Genomic DNA, 21,779 nt, shown 5'->3' on the forward strand with positions numbered 1-21,779 from the left:
GTGTCAAAACACACTAATCAAATCCAAAGAAGCTTCAGGAAATTACATAGTGAAGTAAAATTGAAATTAGTTAATAGTATAAAACACACTGGTATCATAGGATGATGCATCATCAAGAAGGCTGCTTAATAAGAAATTTGTCACATAAAAGTGAGAAATCCATCCAAAAAGACAAACAAATCTCAAAGATGAAATACAAAAAATATGAAAAAACAGGCAATATGATATTCTCCATAGTTCCAATGTCCCTAATGACAGACTGCAAAGATAACAAAGTAGATGAAAAGCAAAAAATTAGAAATATATATATATATATATATATATATATATATATATATATCAATGAAATACAAGAGAATGCAAATAATTAACAAAGACAATGAGGGAAATGAAAGGGCAATTCAACAAAGAGATAGAGATATTGATATTGATAGTGAACCAGATAAAAATACTGGAAAGTGCTAGGCACAGTGCTTCACACCTGTAATCCTAGCAGCTTGGGAGGCTGAGGCAGGAGGATCAAGAGTTCAAAGACAGCCTCAGCAAAAGCAAGGCACTAAGCAACTTAGTGAGAACCTGTCTCTAAATAAAATACTCATTAGGGCTGGGGATATGGCTCAGTGATTGAGTGTACCTGAGATCTCACCCCCCCCCCCGCGCAAAAAAAAAAAAAAAAAAAAAACACTGGGAATGGTTTGGGCACAGTGGTGCACACCTGTATTCCCAGAAACTCATGAGAATTAGGCTGGTGGTTCTCAACTTTAAGGCCTGCCTCAGCAACTTAGCAAGACCCAAAATAACTTAGTGAGACTCTATCTCAAAATTAAAAAATAAAACTGAAAAAGGGTTGGGAATGTGGCTCAATGTTTAAGGATTCAATCCAAAGTACCAAAAAAAAAAAAACTGGAAATATAAAGCTTAATAATTTTAAATCCTCACCAATAGACTAAATAAAGAAGAAAGAATTTTAGAGCATAAAGAAAAACCTGTCAAAGTATTACATTTAGATAACAATGAATAAAAAAAGAAGGATTCAGAAAACATACAAGATATTTGGGACACTGCTTTCTAGATCAAACATTCACATAACTGGCAAACTAGATGGATAGAGCTACATATTGAAGAAAAAGGAAATCCATTCAGTGGAACAATAGCAAATAATTTTAAAAATGATAGGAAAGATAAAAAAGCATTTAAATCTCAAAGAGACAGAACCATAAAAGAAGCATTCCACAACATAATTATAATTAAATTGGCAAAAGCACAGAATAAAGAAAGAATATTAAATTCTGCAAAAGAGAAGTACTGAGATGAATTTAAAAGCACCCCCCATTACAGTAACAGCAGAATTCTCAACAAAATCTCTGAAAGCCAGCAGGGCATGGAATGATGTATTTCAAATTCTGAAAGAGAATAACTTCCACTGCAAATTATTCTCCCTAGCAAAATGATCCTTTAGAATCAAAGTATAAATATATAATTCCAAGATAAGCATAAACTAAAGGAATTCATGATCATTAGAGCAGCATTACAGAAGATAGGTAAGGGAATCCTATACCCATATCAGGTATAATGATTAGTACAATCATGAGAACAAGGGAAAGAATACCTCGCAGAAAAATAATAGACACAGAGTGAACAATAGGAAAGAATCAAAAAAATATCTATGCTAAACCATAAAGAGTCTCAGATGAATAAGATAGGAAGAAATTGACATAGAATACTAAAAAAAAATAAAGAAAATCAATAAAGTGTCAGAAAGAAAAGCATACATTTCAATAATAATGCAGAATGAAAATGGTCTTAATTCTCAAATAAAGAAAAATACTGGCTAGATGGACTAAGAAACAAGATCCAACAATATGTGGCTTTAGGAAACTCACCTTGCATGTATAGGTATAATAAAATTGAAAGTAAAAGGATGAAAAAATATATTACAAGAAATGGAATCCCAAAACTAAAAGAATAGCTATACTTATATCCAAGCAAATGAACTTAAGACAAAATCAATTAGAAGGTCACTACATATTGGTTAAGGAAACCATCAAGAAAATATGATGATGAAAAAAATTTAAAAGAAAAAAGAGGATATGATGATTATTAATACATATGCATAAAAATTCAGAGCCACCCAAATTTATAAAACAAACCTATGAAGCATAAAGGGAGAGACTGGGCTATTACTACACTGTAGATGACTTTAGTAGCACATTATTACAGATCAGCCAGACAAATAACAGATTTAAATTATACTACAGATCAAATGGACTTAATGGACACAGATTATTTTACCCAACAGCTGCAGAATACAATTTCCTTTCATCAACACATGGAACTTTTTTCTGATAGACCATATATTAAGCCACAAAAGAAATCTTTATAAAATAGAAATGCTTTCCTGTATCTTATTTAATCATAATGGACTAAAACCAGAAACAAGCCACAAGTATCTGGTCATACTAAAATAAAACTACAAAAAACATTAAAAGAAACTTCATAAACTATATAAACATATAGATATTGAACAACACACTTTGAGTGAACAGCATATAATTGATGAAATTAGGGAAGAAATTAAAAACTTTCTACAACTAATTGAAAATAAAGCAGGACATACATGAATCTATAGAAAGCAGTACTAAAAGGGAAGTTTAAAACAATGAATGCCTACATCAAAAATTTTTCAAATAAATAAAATAATGATGTAGCCCATAGTCTTATTAAAAAAAGAGCAAACCAAACAAAATCAATAGAAGAAAAGACATAAGAACAAAAATAAAAGAAATAGTCTAAAAGAATAATACAATAGCTCAATTAAACAAATAGCTGATTCTTTGAAAAGATATAAAATGACAAATATTTAGCTATATTCATCAAAAAAAGTGAGAAGACAAACTAAATTAGTTAAAAATAAGGCTTTACAAGGTTTACAAATTCAAAGGATCACTAGAGAATATTTTGAAAAACCATTTACCAATAAATTGGAAAATCTATAACAATCAAATTTAGGATCATGTAAAAAAATTAAATCAAGGAAATGTTGAAACCCTAAATACAGGGATAAAATCAATTAGATTGCAACAGTCACAACAAGTCTCCCAACAAAGAAAATCTCAGTACCAGATTCACTGCTGAATTTTACCATATTTTAAAAAAGAATTGAGAACAATGGTCCTCAAACTATTCCATGAACCAGAAAAAGAAGTAATTTTTTCAGGCTCATTCCACAAATCCAGTATTACTCTGGTTCCAAAACCTTATAAAGACAAAACAAGAATTAAGACTACATACAGATATCACTAATGAACATAGATTTTAAAATCCTCAATAAAATTACCATGAGGGGCTGGGAATATAGTTCAGCTGGTAGAATGTGTGCCTCACATGCACAAGCCTGGGGTTCAATACCCAGCACCAAAAAAGAAAAAAATACCATAATCCAAATTCAAATGAACCTTAAAAAGGTCATACACCATGATAAATATGATTTCATTCCAGGGATGGAAGGATGTTATGGCATACACAAATTAATAAATATAAAAAGATGCATAAATAAAATCAAAGATGAAAATCACATGATCATCTCTGTAAAGCAGAAAGTCTTTGATAAAATTACACCTTCCCTCCTAATAAAATCTCAGAATAAATTAGTTATAAAAATGATCATTTAGCGGCTGGGGTTGTAGCTCACCGGTAGAGTGCTCACAGTACATGTGTGACTCTGGGTTCAATCCTAAGCACCATATAAAAATAATAAATAAAATAAAGGTATTGTGTCCAACTACAATTAAAAATATTTTTTTTTAAAAATGATCATTTACTAATATAATAGAGCCTATATATGACAAACTCCTAGTCAACATAATTCTGAATGGGAAAAAATAAAAATAGTCCTTTTAAAATCAGGAGACAATTAGCACATCCATTCTCACCACTCTTATTCAATATAGTAATAGAAAATGTAGATATTGAAATTAGGCAAAAGCAAGCAAGAAAAGAGATACAAATAGGTAAGGATGAAGTCAAATTATCCATGTTTGGTGATGATATGATACTATAAGTAGAACAACCTAAAGACTCCACTAAAAATCTTAAAACTAATAAGCAAATTCATTAAATAATGGAATACAAAATGAATATACACAAGCCAGTATCTTTTCTTTTCACAACAGTGAACTCATTAAGAAAGAAATCAAGAAAATAATCCCTTTCTTGATAGCCACACAAATAAAATATGTAAGAATAGCTATAAAGAGTTTAAAGACCTCTACAAAGAAAATAATAGAATATTGAAGAAAGAACATTATAAGGTAAAAAAGATTTTCCATGTTTTGGGCTTGGGGGAATTCATATTATTAAGACCTACATATTACCAATAGAGATCTACAGTTTCAATGCAATCCTCATGAAAATACCAATAACTTTGTTCACAGAAATAAAAAATAAATAAAAACAATCCTAATGAAGCACAAAAGACCACAAATAAACAAATAAACAAAGCAATCATGAATAAAAAGAATAGTAATAGGGCTGGGGATGTGGCTCAAGCAGTAGCTCGATCTCCTGGCATGCACAAGACCCAGGTTCGATCCTCAGCACCACATACAAACAAAGATGTTGTGTCTGCCGAAAACTAAAAAATAAATATTAAAATTCTCTCTCTTTCTCTCTCTCTCTCTCAAAAATAGTAATAGAGGCATAAAAACACCTGATATCAAAATGTATTATGAAGCCATAGTAACAAAAACACCATAGTACTGGCATTAACACAGATATAACAGTGTGTTAATGTAACAGAAAAAAGAACCTAGATATAAACCCAGAAATTTATCATTCACTGATTCTTAACAAAGGAGCCAAAAACACACATTGAAAGGAAAAAAAAAGTCTTGAAAGCAAATGGTGCTAGGAAAACTGAATGCAAGAAAGATACATATTTGTATCTATTTTCTTTCTTGCTTTTCTTGCTTCCTCAAGAATATTGAAACTAGACATCTATAGACCTCTGTATCTCACCCTGTGCTAAATAGATCCTATGGATAAATGACCTTTACATAAAAACTGACACTTTAAAATGTACTAGAAGAAAACTTAAGAAGAACACTTGAAGGTATTGGCATAACCAACAATTTCCTTAATAAGACTCTAGTAGCTCAGGAAACAAAAGCAAGAATTGACAAATGGAATTACATCAAATTAATTTGTTTTTGCATAGAAAAGGAAACAATTGATAGAGTGAATATACAAGCTATAGAATGGGATAAATCTTTTCTGTTATTCATTTGACAGGGGGTTAATATCCATAATTCATAAATAATACAAACAACTTCACAGTAAAAACTAATCCAGCCCAAAAAAATTGGCAAGGGTTCTGAATAATTTCTTCTCAAAAAAGATATAAAAATGGCCAATAAATTATATGAAAATGCTCAATATATTTGCCACAAGGGAAATAAAAATAAAGACCACACTGAGACTTCATCTCACTCCAGTTAGAAGAAAAAAAAAATAGTAACAAAAGGCACAAATGGTAGTGATAATGCAGGAAAAATGAATATTTATATACCATTGATGGGAATGTAAATCACTACAGTCACAATGGAAATCAGTATGGAGGGTTATTTAAAAAGTAAAACTAGAATTATCATGTAACGCATCTATACTCCTAGGTATGTATCCAAAGGGAATGAAGTGAGCATCAAAAGAGATACCCACATACCCACATTTATTGAAGCACTATTCACAATAGTTTTTAAGATATGAAATCAGCTTAGGTGCCTATGTTCTGATAAATAAAGAAGATATGGTATATGTACACAACAGAATAGTATTCAACCATAAGGAAGGATGAAATAATGACTTTTCTAAGAAAATGAATGGAACCATTAACTGAAGTAATCTAGACAAGAGGGAAAGAGAGGGTTGAAGAAAGGGTAGATTTTTCAAGGTATGCAATATGCATATATGGAAACGTCACAATGAAAAACATTACTTTGTACAATTAATATGTTAACAATTTGTAGTTTTAAAAATATTAAATGTGATGGAATAGTTTATCCAATAGAGGAAATTTCAAAGAACCTCAGCATTCAGGCAGTGGCATGTATATTGCTGGCAGCTTTTAACTTGGGTTATGGTGATAATACGAACAAGAAAAAGTATGCAATGATTCAAAAAATCTGTACTTTTTCCAGAAAAATGTAAAATGTATTTTTAAAAAGAACAAGATAAAACCATAAATAATTTTTAAACATGGCGATTAAATAAGACACTTTTGAAAGAGGAAAAAGAGAAGAAATCAGGGAAGAAATTTTTAAAAAATAGAAACAAATGTAAAGAGACATACAACATATTAAAATCTCTGGGACAGTATGAAAGCAGTTCTAAGGTAAAAGTTTCTAGCATGGATTGCCTACATTTTATAAACAATAGAAAGATTTCAAAGAAAGAATCAAATGTAATGTCTCAAGACCCTAGAGAAGCAAGAAATAATATAAAAACAAATAGAAGACAGGAAATAATTAAGACTAGAGCCAAAATTAAAAATAAAAATTACATAAAAATCAATGTGACAAAGTATTGGGAATTGAAAAAATAAATAATATTGATAAAACCATTAGCCAAACTAAACAAAGTAAATACAAAAAAGACCCAAGTAAATAAAATTAGAAATGAAATTTGAGACATCATCACAGACATTGCTGAAATCTAAAGGACCATTAGGAGCTAGTTTGTGAACTTATATTCCAATAAATTGAAAAGTTTAGAAGACATTGATAAATTTCCAGACACATATAGCTTACCCAAAATGAACCATAAAATTGAAGCAGTAATAAAAAGCCTCTCAACAAAGAAAACCTTGGGATCAGATGGATTTTCAGAAGTGCTCTATCATAATTTTAAATAACTAATAATGACCATACTCAAATTATTCCATGAAAGAAAAAGGGAGGAAACACTATCAAATTCAGTCTATTAAGCTAATATCACCTTGACATGAAAGCCAGAAAAAAAATCAAGAGACTACAGCTCAATATATCTGATGGTAAAAGATAGAAAATTCTTAATTAAATATTAGTAGTCTACATTTAGAATTATATTAAAAGGATTGTACACCATGTTAATGTTGATTTCATTCCAGAGATGCAAGATTAGTTTAACATATGCAATCAATAAATGTCATTCATCACATAAATATAATTAAGGACAAAAATCATATGAACAATCAATTGATGCAGAAAAGGACATGAACAACATGAAGCATCCATTCATGTTTAAAACACTGGATAAACTAGGGATAGAAGAAACTGACCTCAATATTATAGAGGCAATATAGGACAAACCCAAAGCCAATATCATACTAAATGAAGAAAAACTGAAATTGTTTCTTCTTAAATCAGGAACAAGACAAAAATGTCCACTCTCACCACTCCTATTTAATATAGTTATTGAAAGTCTAGCCAAAGAATCAAGAAAGACAAGGAAATTAAAGTGATACAAGTAGGAAAAGAAGAGGGCAAATAATCTGGTTGATGATGTTGTGATTCTATATGTAGAAGACACAAGAAATTCTACCAGAAGACTTTAAGATCTGATAAAAAAAATTAAGTATAGTAGCAGGATACAGAATCAAGATAAAAAATCAATAGCTTTTCTATATTCCAATAGTCAATCTAATGAAAAAGAAATCAGAAAAATTATCACATTCATAATAGCCTCAAACAATAAAATATTTGAGAATAAATCTAACCAAGGAGGGTAAAGACTTCTATAGTGAAAACTATAGGAACAAATGAAAGAAAACAATAAAAATGACTTTAAAAGATGAAAATCCTATCGTGCTCTTGAATAGGCAGAATTAATATGGCCAAAATGGCCATAGTATGAAATATGATCCACAGATTCAATATGAACCTCATCAAAATACCAAGGCATTCTTCATAGAAGTAGGAAATTACTATGGAAATTATTACTAAAATTATTATGGAAGAATAAAAGACTCAGAATAGCCAAAGTAATACTGAGCAATAAGAGTGATGCTGGTGGCATCACAATAACCAATCTTAAATTATACTATAGAAATATAGCAACCAAAACAGCATGGTATTGGCATCCAAACAGGCAGGAGTAATAATGGAAGTGAATACTAGACAGAGACACATACACATAGATACTATCATCTGGTACTCAAAAAGTTGCAAAAAAAAATGTGTTAGAGCAGAGATAGTCTTTTTAATAAATGGTGCTAGGAAAACTGGATATTTCTATATAGAAGAATAAAACTAGAACCCTATCTCTCACCCTGCACAAAAATCAACTCAAATAAAAGTGGATCAGAGGCCAAGGAATCAGACCAAAATTACTGCAACTGCTAGCAGAAAATATAGGCTCAATACTCCAACATAATGGCACAGGCTTCCTTAACAATAGTTCTAAAGCTCAAGAAATGAAACCAAGAATCCATAAGTTGGATAGATTCAAATAAACAAGCTTCTGCACAACAAACAAGAGTGTGAAGAGTGAATGGGGAAGAATCTCTGCCAGCTAATATTTCCACAGGAGATTAATATTCAAAATATTTTATAAAACAAAGAAATAAACTAAATAGACATTTCTCAAAAGAAGAAATACAAATAGCCAAAAATATATGAAAATATGTTCAACAGTCTTAGCAATCAGAAAAACGCAAACCAAATCTACATTGAGGGAATCCAAGATGGCAGGATAGAGGGAGGCTGCATTCTGTGCCGCTCTGGGACCTCGAATTCAATTACTGGGAATACTATTTCACTGCAAGTGATCAGAGGACCCCAGACAGCTGCTTCCACTCAGGAATTACAGCTGCCATGAGCATAGGTCTCCAGGCCTCAGCATCAGCACAGGACTCCCCGCCACTCATCTATGCAGGTCCTCTGGGTGCTGAAGCAAGACCACCAGCATTAGCACCCATGCAGGACTCCTGGCCACCCACCCATGCAGGAATTCCAGCCACTGCTCCCACACAGGACATCTGGCCACCACTCCCATGAGGACCCCCATCTACCAACATGGGGCTCCTCCAGTCACCTCTATCTTGAGGCACTGCAACCACTGCCACAGTCCCCTACACATGATAGCCTGCAGCTGGGGACACTGCACTGGGTCTGGTGACAGCACAGCCACAATACTGCATGCCATAGAGCTACATCTCTGAACACGCCATTCAATGCTACTACCCAGCCCCACCAAACCCAACACCCCATCACTGCAAGCAGCCACCTCCATCTTGATTCACTTTCATTGCCATCTTTAGTTGGGGCAACTCCCAGCTTAAAAAACAGGCTGGGGCTTTGAAACAATATCAAGGAACTAAAAGTCCCCAACTTGCCCCCTGTACCTGGCAGCCGCTAACCCAGCACAGTGCCTTTGGCAATGCAGCCAGTCCATAGCTCACAAACCAAGTCACAAAACTGGGTCCTGAATTGCCCAGTATAAAACAGCTCTCCACAACAGGTGAACAGCCCCTAGAATGCAGTCCAATAAGACCTCCAGAGAGAAAGGTTCCTAATTGGGAAGTAGAAAGGGAGAGGGTAAATAAAATATGGTTTAGAGACTAAATTAGAGACCAGGAATTGCAAAGTCTACAAGTGATATAAGGAGATAAGACCAAATGCTTATATCATATGAGTGGGCCCCCAAAGGAGATCCTTTGGATGCAGTCTCCCATTATGGACTGGCAAATACTATACCTCACCTCCAAGAGCCATGCCCCAAAGACCAACCCTCCCACCTTATAATCTTCACTATCCTGAGGGTAAATGTCACCAAACAACAAACAACCCCACCTACTCACCTACTGCATGAGAAGGAAAGGTGGAAAGATACTGATCTCCAACAAAAACAATCTTTGCATCTTTCTCTGAGATCTCTCTCTCTCTCTCTCTCTCTCTCTCTCTCTCTCTCTCTCCCTCCCTCCCTCCCTCCCTCCCTCCCCCCTCCCTCCCTCATTTGGCCCTCACATCCCCAACATTTGTGAAACCAAGTACTTCTCAAGAATTAGGCTAGTGAGGACTGGGATGTCTGAATAGTATATTACAGTAGTGTTGTATATTCTTTTATCTCCTATTTTTACCTTTTAAAAAATATTTGTTTTAGTTATAGGTGGAACAATAACCTTTATTTTATTTTTATGTGGTGCTGAGGATCAAACACAATGCCTCATGCATGCTACACAAGCACTCTTCTGCTGAGCCATAACCCCAGCCCCCTTTTTTACTTTTCTTAATATTTTTGTTTGCTTGTTTTTTGCACTCTACTATCTTCCCACTTAGTTGTCTCTCCAGAATCACTTTCTCTCTCTTCTCCTGCTACGAACCAACTTCTTTCTAAGATCTTACAATTCTATATGTCACCTCCTACCCCCTCAACATCTCATTCTATAGCTCACCCTCAGTTCTTTGTCCACCATTAGAAACTGTAGACACTTTTGCAAACCTACTATTTATATCGTAGAGAATAATTAAATTTACCATATCTGTATATTGGGACAACACTGTAAATGTCTTAATAACAGCTATTTGGTTTAACATTGTATATTGTTTGTAATGGTATCTGTTCACATTGTTTTCTCCTTTAAAGGAGAGGCATTGTAAACTGGCAGGAACACTATAAGCATCTAGGCTGTAACACCTCAGATCCAGAGTGATAGAAGTGAAGACACACAAACAACATGAAAAAACAAGGGAAAAGGTACCCCCCAAAACTCAAGATATTATATTATTAGAATCCATGGCCAGCACAACAGAAAAAAATGGCAGAAAAGGAGTTCAGGATGTATTTAATTAAAATGTTCTGTGAATTTAAGGATGGCATAAGAGAACAAATACAGGCAGCAAAAGATCATTTTGATAAAGAGCTACATAAGCAAATATAAGAATTAAAAGATTACTTCAATAAGGAGTTGGAGGTTATGAAAAAAAAACAGAAATCAGAAATCCTTGAAATGAAAGAAACAATAAACCAAATTAAAAACTCTATAGAAAGCATCACCAACAGATTAGATCACTTGGAAGGTAGACCCTCGGACAATGAAAACAAAATATATCATCTTGAAAAGAATATTGATCACACAGTGAAGATGGTAAGAAACCATGAACAGAATATTCAAGAATTATGAGATAACATACAAAGAGTGAATTTAAGAATTCACTTCTGTTGGGATAAAGGAAGACAATGAAATAATATCAGAAAATTTTCCAAACATGAAGAATGGATTAGAAAATCAAATAAAAGAGGCTTACAGGACACCAAATGTACAAAATCAAAACAAATCTACACCAAGGCACATTATAATGAAAATGCCTACCATACAGAATAAGGAGAGAATTTTAAAACTCACAAGAGAAAGGAGTCAGATTAAATACATGGCAGAAACAAATTAGAATATCTGCAGATTTTTCAACCCAGACCCTGAAAGCTAGAAGATCCTGGAACAACATATACTAACCTCTTAAAGAAAATGCATGCCAACCAAGAATCTTATATCCAGCAAAATTAAACTTTAGATTGGATGACAAAATAAAAACCTCCCATGATAAACAAAAGTTTTAAAAAAATTACAACTAGAAAGTGTGACTACAGAACATACTCTGCAAAATATTCCATGAGGAGGAAATTAAAAACAACAATGAAAATCCGCAAAAGAAGGTACTACATTAAGGAAATACTAATCAAAGGAGAAACCACATCAAGTTAAATACCAAAAATAAACAAGTATGATCAGGAATACAAATCATATCTGAATAATAACCCTAAATATTAATGGCCTAAACTCACCAATCAAAAGACATAGACTGGCAGATTGGATTTTTTAAAAAGACCCAACAATATGCTACTTTCAAGAGACTCATAAGAAAAGACAGCCACAGACCGAAAGTGAAAGGTTTGGTAAAAAACATACCATTCACATGGACTGTGGAAACAAGCAGTGGTTTCCATCCTCATATTAAATAAAGTAGATTTCAAGCCAAAGTTCATCAACAGAGATAAAGAAGGACATTTCATACTGCTTAAGGGAACCATACATTAACAATACATAACAATTATAAATATATATGCCCCCCAAAATGGAGCATCTACATTCATCAAACATACTGTTGTCAAGTTCAAGAGTCAAATAGACCACAAACAATAATACTGCGTTACTTTAACACACCTCTTTCACCACTGGATAGACCTTCCTAACAGAAGCTGAACAAAGAAATTATAGAACTCAATAAAACAACCAATAAGAGTATATATGTATTTCATCCATCAACAAGTGAATACACTTTCTTCTCAGCAGCCCATGGATCCTTCTCTAAAACAGAACATATATTATACCACAAAGCAACTATTAGCAAATATGAAAAAGTAGAGATACTATCCTGCATTCTATCAGATAATAATGGAATGAAATTAGAAATCAATCATAAAATAAAAAATACAATCTACTCCAACACCTGGAGACTGAATAATATGCTGTTGAATGAACAATCGGTTGCAAAAGACATCAAGGAGGAGATTAAAAAATTCTTAGAGGTAAATAAGAAAACTGATACAACATATCAAAGTCTAGGGAACATTATGAAGGCAATACTGAGAAGAAATTTCATTGCATGGAATTCATTCCTTAAAAGAAGAAAAAGTCAACAAATAAATGACCTAACATTACATCTCAAAACCCCAGAAAAAGAAGAAAAATCAACACCAAAGGCAGTAGAAGACAGGAAATAATTAAAATTTTAGTTGAAATCAATGAAATTAAAACAAAAGAAACAATTGAAAAAACAAAAAGTTGGTTCCTTGAAAAAAATAAATAAAATTGATAAAACTTTAGCCATGCTAATGAAGAGGAGAGAAAACTAAAATTGCTAACATCCGTGAAAAAAAGGAAATATGACAAACACTACAGAAATACAGAAGATAATTAGAAACTATTTTGAAAATTTGTACCCCAAGAAAATAGAAAATACTGAAAGCATCGACAAATTCCTGGAGTCATATAATTTGCCAAACTGAACCGGGATGATATACATTATTTAAACATATCAATTTCAAGCAATTAAATAGAAGACACCCAGGACCAGATGGATACACAGCTGAGTTCTATAAGACCTTTAAAGAAGAACTAATACCAAAACTCCTCAAATTATTTCATGAAATATAAAAAGAGTGAGCATTTCCAAACCCATTCTATAAGGCCAATATCACCCTGATTCCAAAACCAGGCAAAGATACATCAAAGAAGGAAAACTTCAGACCAATATCTCTAATTAACATAGATGCAAAAATTCTCATAGTGGGGTAGGGAGGGGGAGCATGGGAGGAATAGATGAATTCTAGATAGGGAAGAGGGGTGGGAGGACAAGGGAGGGGGCAGGGAATTAGCAAGGGCAGTGGAATGTGATGGACATCATTATCCAAAAAAATGTATGAAGATACGAATTGGTGTCAACATACTTTAAATACAAACAGAGATATGAAAACTTGTGGTATATATGTGTAATAAGAATTGTAATGCAAAAAGAAACAAAGTACATGTATAAAGGCATGAATTGTTGTGAACATACTTTATATACAAAGATATGAAAAATTATGCTCTACATGTGAAATAAGAATTGTAATGCATTCTGCAGTCATGTATTTTAAAAACTAAAATAAATTTTAAAAATTTTCAATAAAATTCTGGCAAATGGAATACAAAAAGATAATAAACCACGATCAAGTGAAGTTCATCCAGGGATGCAGGGTTGGTTCAACATAAAGGAATCAATAAATGTTTTTCAACACATCAATAGACTCAAAGATAAGCATCATATGATCATCTCAATAGATGCAGAAAAAAAAACATTTGACAAAATACAGCACCCCTTTATTTTCAAAACCCTAGAAAAACTAGGGATAATAGGAACATATCTCAACACTGTAAAAGCTATCTATTCTATGCCCCAGGCCAACATCATTCTAAATGGAAAAAATGAAAGCATTCTTTCTAATAGCTGAAACAAGACAGGGATGCCCTCTTTCACCACTTCTATTTTACATAGTTCTTAAAACACTGGCCAGAGCAATGAGACAGATGAAAGAAATTAAAGGGATATGGATATGAAAAGAAGAACTCAAATTAGCACTATGTGCTGATGATATGATTCTGTACCTAGAAGACCCAAAAAATTCCACCAGAAAACTTCTGAAACTAATAAATGAATTCAGCAAAGTAGCAGAATATAAAATCAACACCCATAAATCGAAATTTATGGGTGTTGATTTTATATTCTCAGAAGATGATATACAATCAATCGCTGTATTTTATATTCTCAGAAGATGATACACAATCAATCGCTGTACACATCTGTGACAAATCCTCTGAAAGAGAAGCAATGAAAACTACCCCATTTACAATTGCTTCAAAAAAATAAAATAAAATACTTGGGAATCAACAAAAGAAGTGAAAGACCTGTATGGTGAAAACTACAGAATGCTAAAGAAAGAAATTAAGGAAGACCTTAGAAGATAGAAAGATCTACCTTGTTCTTGGATAGGCAGAATTAATATTGACAAAATGACCGTACTACCAAAAGCACTATACAGATTTAATTCAATTCCATTCAAAATCTCAATGACATTCCTCATAGAAATAGTAAAAGCAATCATGAAATCCATCTGGAAAAATAAGAGACCCAGAAGAGCTAAAGCAATCCTTAGCAGAAAGAGTGAAGCAGGTGGCATCACTATACCAGACTTTAAACTTACTACAGAGCAATACTAACAAAAACAGCATGGTATTGGCACCAAAATAGACTTGTAGATCAATGGTATAAAATAGAGAACACAGAGACAAACCCACATAAATACAGTTATCTCGTATTAGACAAAGGCATCTCTTCAACAAATGGAAATCCATATGCAACAAAATGAAATTAAACCCCTATCTTTCACCATACCCAAATCTCAACTCAAAGTGGATCAAGGACCTAGGAATTAAATCAGGGTTCCTGTGCCTGATAGAAGAAAAAGTCGTTCCCAGCAGCCTGCAGCAGGGCCCGGAGAGCCAGGCCAACTGATTCGCGTGGCCTGCCCTGCGGCTACAGAAGGCGTGGCGCCTCAGTGAAGCCATTAATTGGCAAGCAGGGAGGTTAGGGAAGGCCATTAGGTGGAATCCCACCAACCAAGCCCACACGGACCCTTGGGCCGAGCACGGGTTCTCAGAAGGGGAAGGAAGCGGTACAGTCCCATCCCCCACAGCGGACACCCCGCCGAGGCAGTCAGCGGCCAGCATCCGGGAAAGCTGAAGGATACACCGCCACTCTCCTTCAGAGTGCGACATCAAAACAGGTCGGTGTCATTCAGCTCACCCCCCAGACAGCGGGAATTCGCATAAAATCTCTCCTAGGCTTGCCGGGAGAGGGAGTATCAAGCTGAGCCTCCATACAGGCCAGGGGGAAACCAGAGACACCTGACCTCCAACCCCTCCTCCCAGTAGCAGCCAAAAGGAAACCTGGCTAGCCAGCGCTGGGGGAGGGGCAAGCAGAAAAAATCAAAGTGATAGAGTGCCAGGGATCCCAGCAGCCTGCAGCAGGGCCCGGAGAGCCAGGCCAACTGATTCGCGTGGCCTGCCCTGCGGCTACAGAAGGCGTGGCGCCTCAGTGAAGCCATTAATTGGCAAGCAGGGAGGTTAGGGAAGGCCATTAGGTGGAATCCCACCAGCCAAGCCCACACGGACCCTTGGGCCGAGCACGGGTTCTCAGAAGGGGAAGGAAGCGGTACAGTCCCATCCCCCACAGCGGACACCCCGCCGAGGCAGTCAGCGGCCAGCATCCGGGAAAGCTGAAGGATACACCGCCACTCTCCTTCAGAGTGCGACATCAAAACAGGTCGGTGTCATTCAGCTCACCCCCCAGACAGCGGGAATTCGCATAAAATCTCTCCTAGGCTTGCCGGGAGAGGGAGTATCAAGCTGAACCTCCATACAGTCTAGGGGGAAACCAGAGACACCTGACCTCCAACCCCTCCTCCCAGTAGCAGCCAAAAGGAAACCTGGCTAGCCAGCGCTGGGGGAGGGGCAAGCAGAAAAAATCAAAGTGATAGAGTGCCAGGGATCCCAGCAGCCTGCAGCAGGGCCCAGAGAGCCAGGCCAACTGATTCGCGTGGCCTGCCCTGCGGCTACAGAAGGCGTGGCGCCTCAGTGAAGCCATTAATTGGCAAGCAGGGAGGTTAGGGAAGGCCATTAGGTGGAATCCCACCAACCAAGCCCACACGGACCCTTGGGCCGAGCACGGGTTCTCAGAAGGGGAAGGAAGCGGTACAGTCCCATCCCCCACAGCGGACACCCCACCGAGGCAGTCAGCGGCCAGCATCCGGGAAAGCTGAAGGATACACCGCCACTCTCCTTCAGAGTGCGACATCAAAACAGGTCGGTGTCATTCAGCTCACCCCCCAGACAGCGGGAATTCGCATAAAATCTCTCCTAGGCTTGCCGGGAGAGGGAGTATCAAGCTGAGCCTCCATACAGGCCAGGGGGAAACCAGAGACACCTGACCTCCAACCCCTCCTCCCAGTAGCAGCCAAAAGGAAACCTGGCTAGCCAGCGCTGGGGGAGGGGCAAGCAGAAAAAATCAAAGTGATAGAGTGCCAGGGATCCCAGCAGCCTGCAGCAGGGCCCGGAGAGCCAGGCCAACTGATTCGCGTGGCCTGCCCTGCGGCTACAGAAGGCGTGGCGCCTCAGTGAAGCCATTAATTGGCAAGCAGGGAGGTTAGGGAAGGCCATTAGGTGGAATCCCACCAACCAAGCCCACACGGACCCTTGGGCCGAGCACGGGTTCTCAGAAGGGGAAGGAAGCGGTACAGTCCCATCCCCCACAGCGGACACCCCGCCGAGGCAGTCAGCGGCCAGCATCCGGGAAAGCTGAAGGATACACCACCACTCTCCTTCAGAGTGCGACATCAAAACAGGTCGGTGTCATTCAGCTCACCCCCCAGACAGCGGGAATTCGCATAAAATCTCTCCTAGGCTTGCCGGGAGAGGGAGTATCAAGCTGAACCTCCATACAGTCTAGGGGGAAACCAGAGACACCTGACCTCCAACCCCTCCTCCCAGTAGCAGCCAAAAGGAAACCTGGCTAGCCAGCGCTGGGGGAGGGGCAAGCAGAAAAAATCAAAGTGATAGAGTGCCAGGGATCCCAGCAGCCTGCAGCAGGGCCCAGAGAGCCAGGCCAACTGATTCGCGTGGCCTGCCCTGCGGCTACAGAAGGCGTGGCGCCTCAGTGAAGCCATTAATTGGCAAGCAGGGAGGTTAGGGAAGGCCATTAGGTGGAATCCCACCAACCAAGCCCACACGGACCCTTGGGCCGAGCACGGGTTCTCAGAAGGGGAAGGAAGCGGTACAGTCCCATCCCCCACAGCGGACACCCCACCGAGGCAGTCAGCGGCCAGCATCCGGGAAAGCTGAAGGATACACCGCCACTCTCCTTCAGAGTGCGACATCAAAACAGGTCGGTGTCATTCAGCTCACCCCCCAGACAGCGGGAATTCGCATAAAATCTCTCCTAGGCTTGCCGGGAGAGGGAGTATCAAGCTGAGCCTCCATACAGGCCAGGGGGAAACCAGAGACACCTGACCTCCAACCCCTCCTCCCAGTAGCAGCCAAAAGGAAACCTGGCTAGCCAGCGCTGGGGGAGGGGCAAGCAGAAAAAATCAAAGTGATAGAGTGCCAGGGATCCCAGCAGCCTGCAGCAGGGCCCGGAGAGCCAGGCCAACTGATTCGCGTGGCCTGCCCTGCGGCTACAGAAGGCGTGGCGCCTCAGTGAAGCCATTAATTGGCAAGCAGGGAGGTTAGGGAAGGCCATTAGGTGGAATCCCACCAACCAAGCCCACACGGACCCTTGGGCCGAGCACGGGTTCTCAGAAGGGGAAGGAAGCGGTACAGTCCCATCCCCCACAGCGGACACCCCGCCGAGGCAGTCAGCGGCCAGCATCCGGGAAAGCTGAAGGATACACCACCACTCTCCTTCAGAGTGCGACATCAAAACAGGTCGGTGTCATTCAGCTCACACCCCAGACAGCGGGAATTCGCATAAAATCTCTCCTAGGCTTGCCGGGAGAGGGAGTATCAAGCTGAACCTCCATACAGTCTAGGGGGAAACCAGAGACACCTGACCTCCAACCCCTCCTCCCAGTAGCAGCCAAAAGGAAACCTGGCTAGCCAGCGCTGGGGGAGGGGCAAGCAGAAAAAATCAAAGTGATAGAGTGCCAGGGATCCCAGCAGCCTGCAGCAGGGCCCGGAGAGCCAGGCCAACTGATTCGCGTGGCCTGCCCTGCGGCTACAGAAGGCGTGGCGCCTCAGTGAAGCCATTAATTGGCAAGCAGGGAGGTTAGGGAAGGCCATTAGGTGGAATCCCACCAGCCAAGCCCACACGGACCCTTGGGCCGAGCACGGGTTCTCAGAAGGGGAAGGAAGCGGTACAGTCCCATCCCCCACAGCGGACACCCCGCCGAGGCAGTCAGCGGCCAGCATCCGGGAAAGCTGAAGGATACACCGCCACTCTCCTTCAGAGTGCGACATCAAAACAGGTCGGTGTCATTCAGCTCACCCCCCAGACAGCGGGAATTCGCATAAAATCTCTCCTAGGCTTGCCGGGAGAGGGAGTATCAAGCTGAACCTCCATACAGTCTAGGGGGAAACCAGAGACACCTGACCTCCAACCCCTCCTCCCAGTAGCAGCCAAAAGGAAACCTGGCTAGCCAGCGCTGGGGGAGGGGCAAGCAGAAAAAATCAAAGTGATAGAGTGCCAGGGATCCCAGCAGCCTGCAGCAGGGCCCGGAGAGCCAGGCCAACTGATTCGCGTGGCCTGCCCTGCGGCTACAGAAGGCGTGGCGCCTCAGTGAAGCCATTAATTGGCAAGCAGGGAGGTTAGGGAAGGCCATTAGGTGGAATCCCACCAACCAAGCCCACACGGACCCTTGGGCCGAGCACGGGTTCTCAGAAGGGGAAGGAAGCGGTACAGTCCCATCCCCCACAGCGGACACCCCACCGAGGCAGTCAGCGGCCAGCATCCGGGAAAGCTGAAGGATACACCGCCACTCTCCTTCAGAGTGCGACATCAAAACAGGTCGGTGTCATTCAGCTCACCCCCCAGACAGCGGGAATTCGCATAAAATCTCTCCTAGGCTTGCCGGGAGAGGGAGTATCAAGCTGAGCCTCCATACAGGCCAGGGGGAAACCAGAGACACCTGACCTCCAACCCCTCCTCCCAGTAGCAGCCAAAAGGAAACCTGGCTAGCCAGCGCTGGGGGAGGGGCAAGCAGAAAAAATCAAAGTGATAGAGTGGCAGGGATCCCAGCAGCCTGCAGCAGGGCCCCGGAGATCCAGGCCAACTGATTCGCGTGGCCTGCCCTGCGGCTACAGAAGGCGTGGCGCCTCAGTGAAGCCATTAATTGGCAAGCAGGGAGGTTAGGGAAGGCCATTAGGTGGAATCCCACCAGCCAAGCCCACACGGACCCTTGGGCCGAGCACGGGTTCTCAGAAGGGGAAGGAAGCGGTACAGTCCCATCCCCCACAGCGGACACCCCACCGAGGCAGTCAGCGGCCAGCATCCGGGAAAGCTGAAGGATACACCGCCACTCTCCTTCAGAGTGCAACATCAAAACAGCGGACACTCCATCCAGGCAGTCAGTGGACACCATCCGGGAAAGCTGAAGAATACACCACCACTCTCCAACAGCTTGCAACATCAAAACAGCCAGCAGCAGGACCCCGGAGATCCAGGCCAACTGATTCGCGCGGCCTGCCCCGCAGCTACAGAAGGCGTGGCGCCTCAGAGAAGCCATTAATTAGCAAGCAGGGAGGTTAGGGACTGCCATTAGGTGGAATCCCGCCAGCCAAGCCCACCGCCCACGCCCGGAACAGGCCCAGCGATCTGCCAGCATTGTAGTCACGACACCCCAATTGGAATAGGGACAGAGCAGAGCCGCCTTCCACTCCCGGAACAGGCCCAGAGAGCCGCCAGCGTGGTAGACACGTCACCCCAATTGGAGTAGGGGCACAGCCGCCGCCTGCACCTGCAAGGGAGACTTTTCAAGTATACAAGAGCAACATAAATAAATAGGGGGTAAATTTCAAAACACAACAGTTGCACCAAGCAGAAAGAAACGCGAGCAGTATGAAAAGACAAGGAAAGAAAGGTCCACAAGCAATGCAGGTCAACTCAAGTTTAGAAGAGGTAATAGCTGCAACAGATGGAATATCAGATAAAGAGTTCAGGATATATATGCTTCAGATGATCTGGAGTCTCAAGGAAGACATGAGACAGCAAAATCAGACAATGAAAGATCACATTGACAAACAAATCCAGGAAGTAAAAGATCAATTTCACAGGGAGATAGAGGTAATAAAAAACAAACAAATTGAAATTCTAGAAATGCAGGAAACAATAAACCAACTTAAAAACTCAATTGAGAATACTACCAGCAGAGTAGATCACTTAGAAGAGAGAACATCAGACAATGAAGACAAAGTATTTCAACTGGAAAAGAACATAGACAGCTCAGCAAGTCTGCTAAGAAACCATGAGCAGAACATCCAAGAATTATGGGACAATATCAAAAGACCAAATTTAAGAGTCATTGGGATACAGGAAGGCACAGAGCTCCATTCCAAAGGAATAAACAGTCTATTCAGTGAAATAATACGAGAAAACTTCCCAGAATTGAAGATTGAGACAGAATCCCAAATCCTAGAAGCCTACAGGACGCCGAATGTGCAAAATCATAAGAGATCCACACCTAGACACATTATAATGAAGATGTCCAACATACAGAATAAGGAGAGAATTTTAAAAGCTGCAAGAGAAAGAAAGCAGATTACATTTAGGGGTAAACCAATCAGGATAACAGCTGATCTCTCAACACAGACTCTGAAAGCTAGAAGATCCTGGAATAACATATTTCAAACACTGAAAGACAATGGGCTCCAACCAAGAATCGTGTATCCGGCGAAATTAAGCTTCAGGTTAGAAGATGAAATTAAAACCTTCCACAATAAACAAAAGTTAAAAGAATTCGCAGCTAGAAAACCATCTCTTCAAAAAATCCTTGGCAAAACATTACAGGAAGAGGAAATGGAAAACAACATTGAAAACCAACAATGGGAGGTAGGACAGTAAAGGGGGGAAAGTAGTCAAAGAGGATAACAAATCAGGTTTAGTAACATCAATAAACAAATATGGATAGAAGAACAAACCATATCTCAATAATAACCCTAAATGTTAATGGCTTAAACTCACCAATTAAGAGACATAGGCTAGTAGAATGGATCAAAAAACAAGACCCAACAATATGCTGTCTACAGGAGACGCATTTGATAGGAAAAGATATACATAGACTGAAGGTGAAAGGTTGGGAAAAATCATATCACTCATATGGACCGCGGAAACAAGCAGGAGTGTCCATACTCATATCTAATAAAATAGATTTCAAGCCAAAGCTAATCAAAAGGGATATAGAAGGACACTTCATACTGCTCAAGGGAACCATACACCAACAAGACATAACAATCATAAATATATATGCCCCAAATAATGGTGCAGCTGTATTCATCAAGCAAACTCTTCTCAAGTTCAAGAGTCTAATAGACCAACATACAATAATCATGGGAGACTTCAACACACCTCTCTCACCACTGGACAGATCTTCCAAACAAAAGTTAAATAAGGAAACTATAGAACTCAATAACACAATTAACAACCTAGACTTAATTGACATAT

At 39.5% G+C, this 21,779-nt stretch overlaps 1 protein-coding gene across 1 annotated transcript in view; it reads right to left on the reverse strand.

Moving 5' to 3' along the window:
- Positions 1 to 21,779, reverse strand: part of LOC113199412 (vascular endothelial growth factor receptor kdr-like) — a 308,409-nt gene that overhangs the window by 230,966 nt on the left and 55,664 nt on the right. The gene's annotated exons all lie outside the window — the stretch shown is intronic.

Source organism: Urocitellus parryii, chromosome X (assembly GCF_045843805.1).
Source record: "Urocitellus parryii isolate mUroPar1 chromosome X, mUroPar1.hap1, whole genome shotgun sequence".
Lineage (NCBI taxonomy): Eukaryota > Metazoa > Chordata > Mammalia > Rodentia > Sciuridae > Urocitellus > Urocitellus parryii.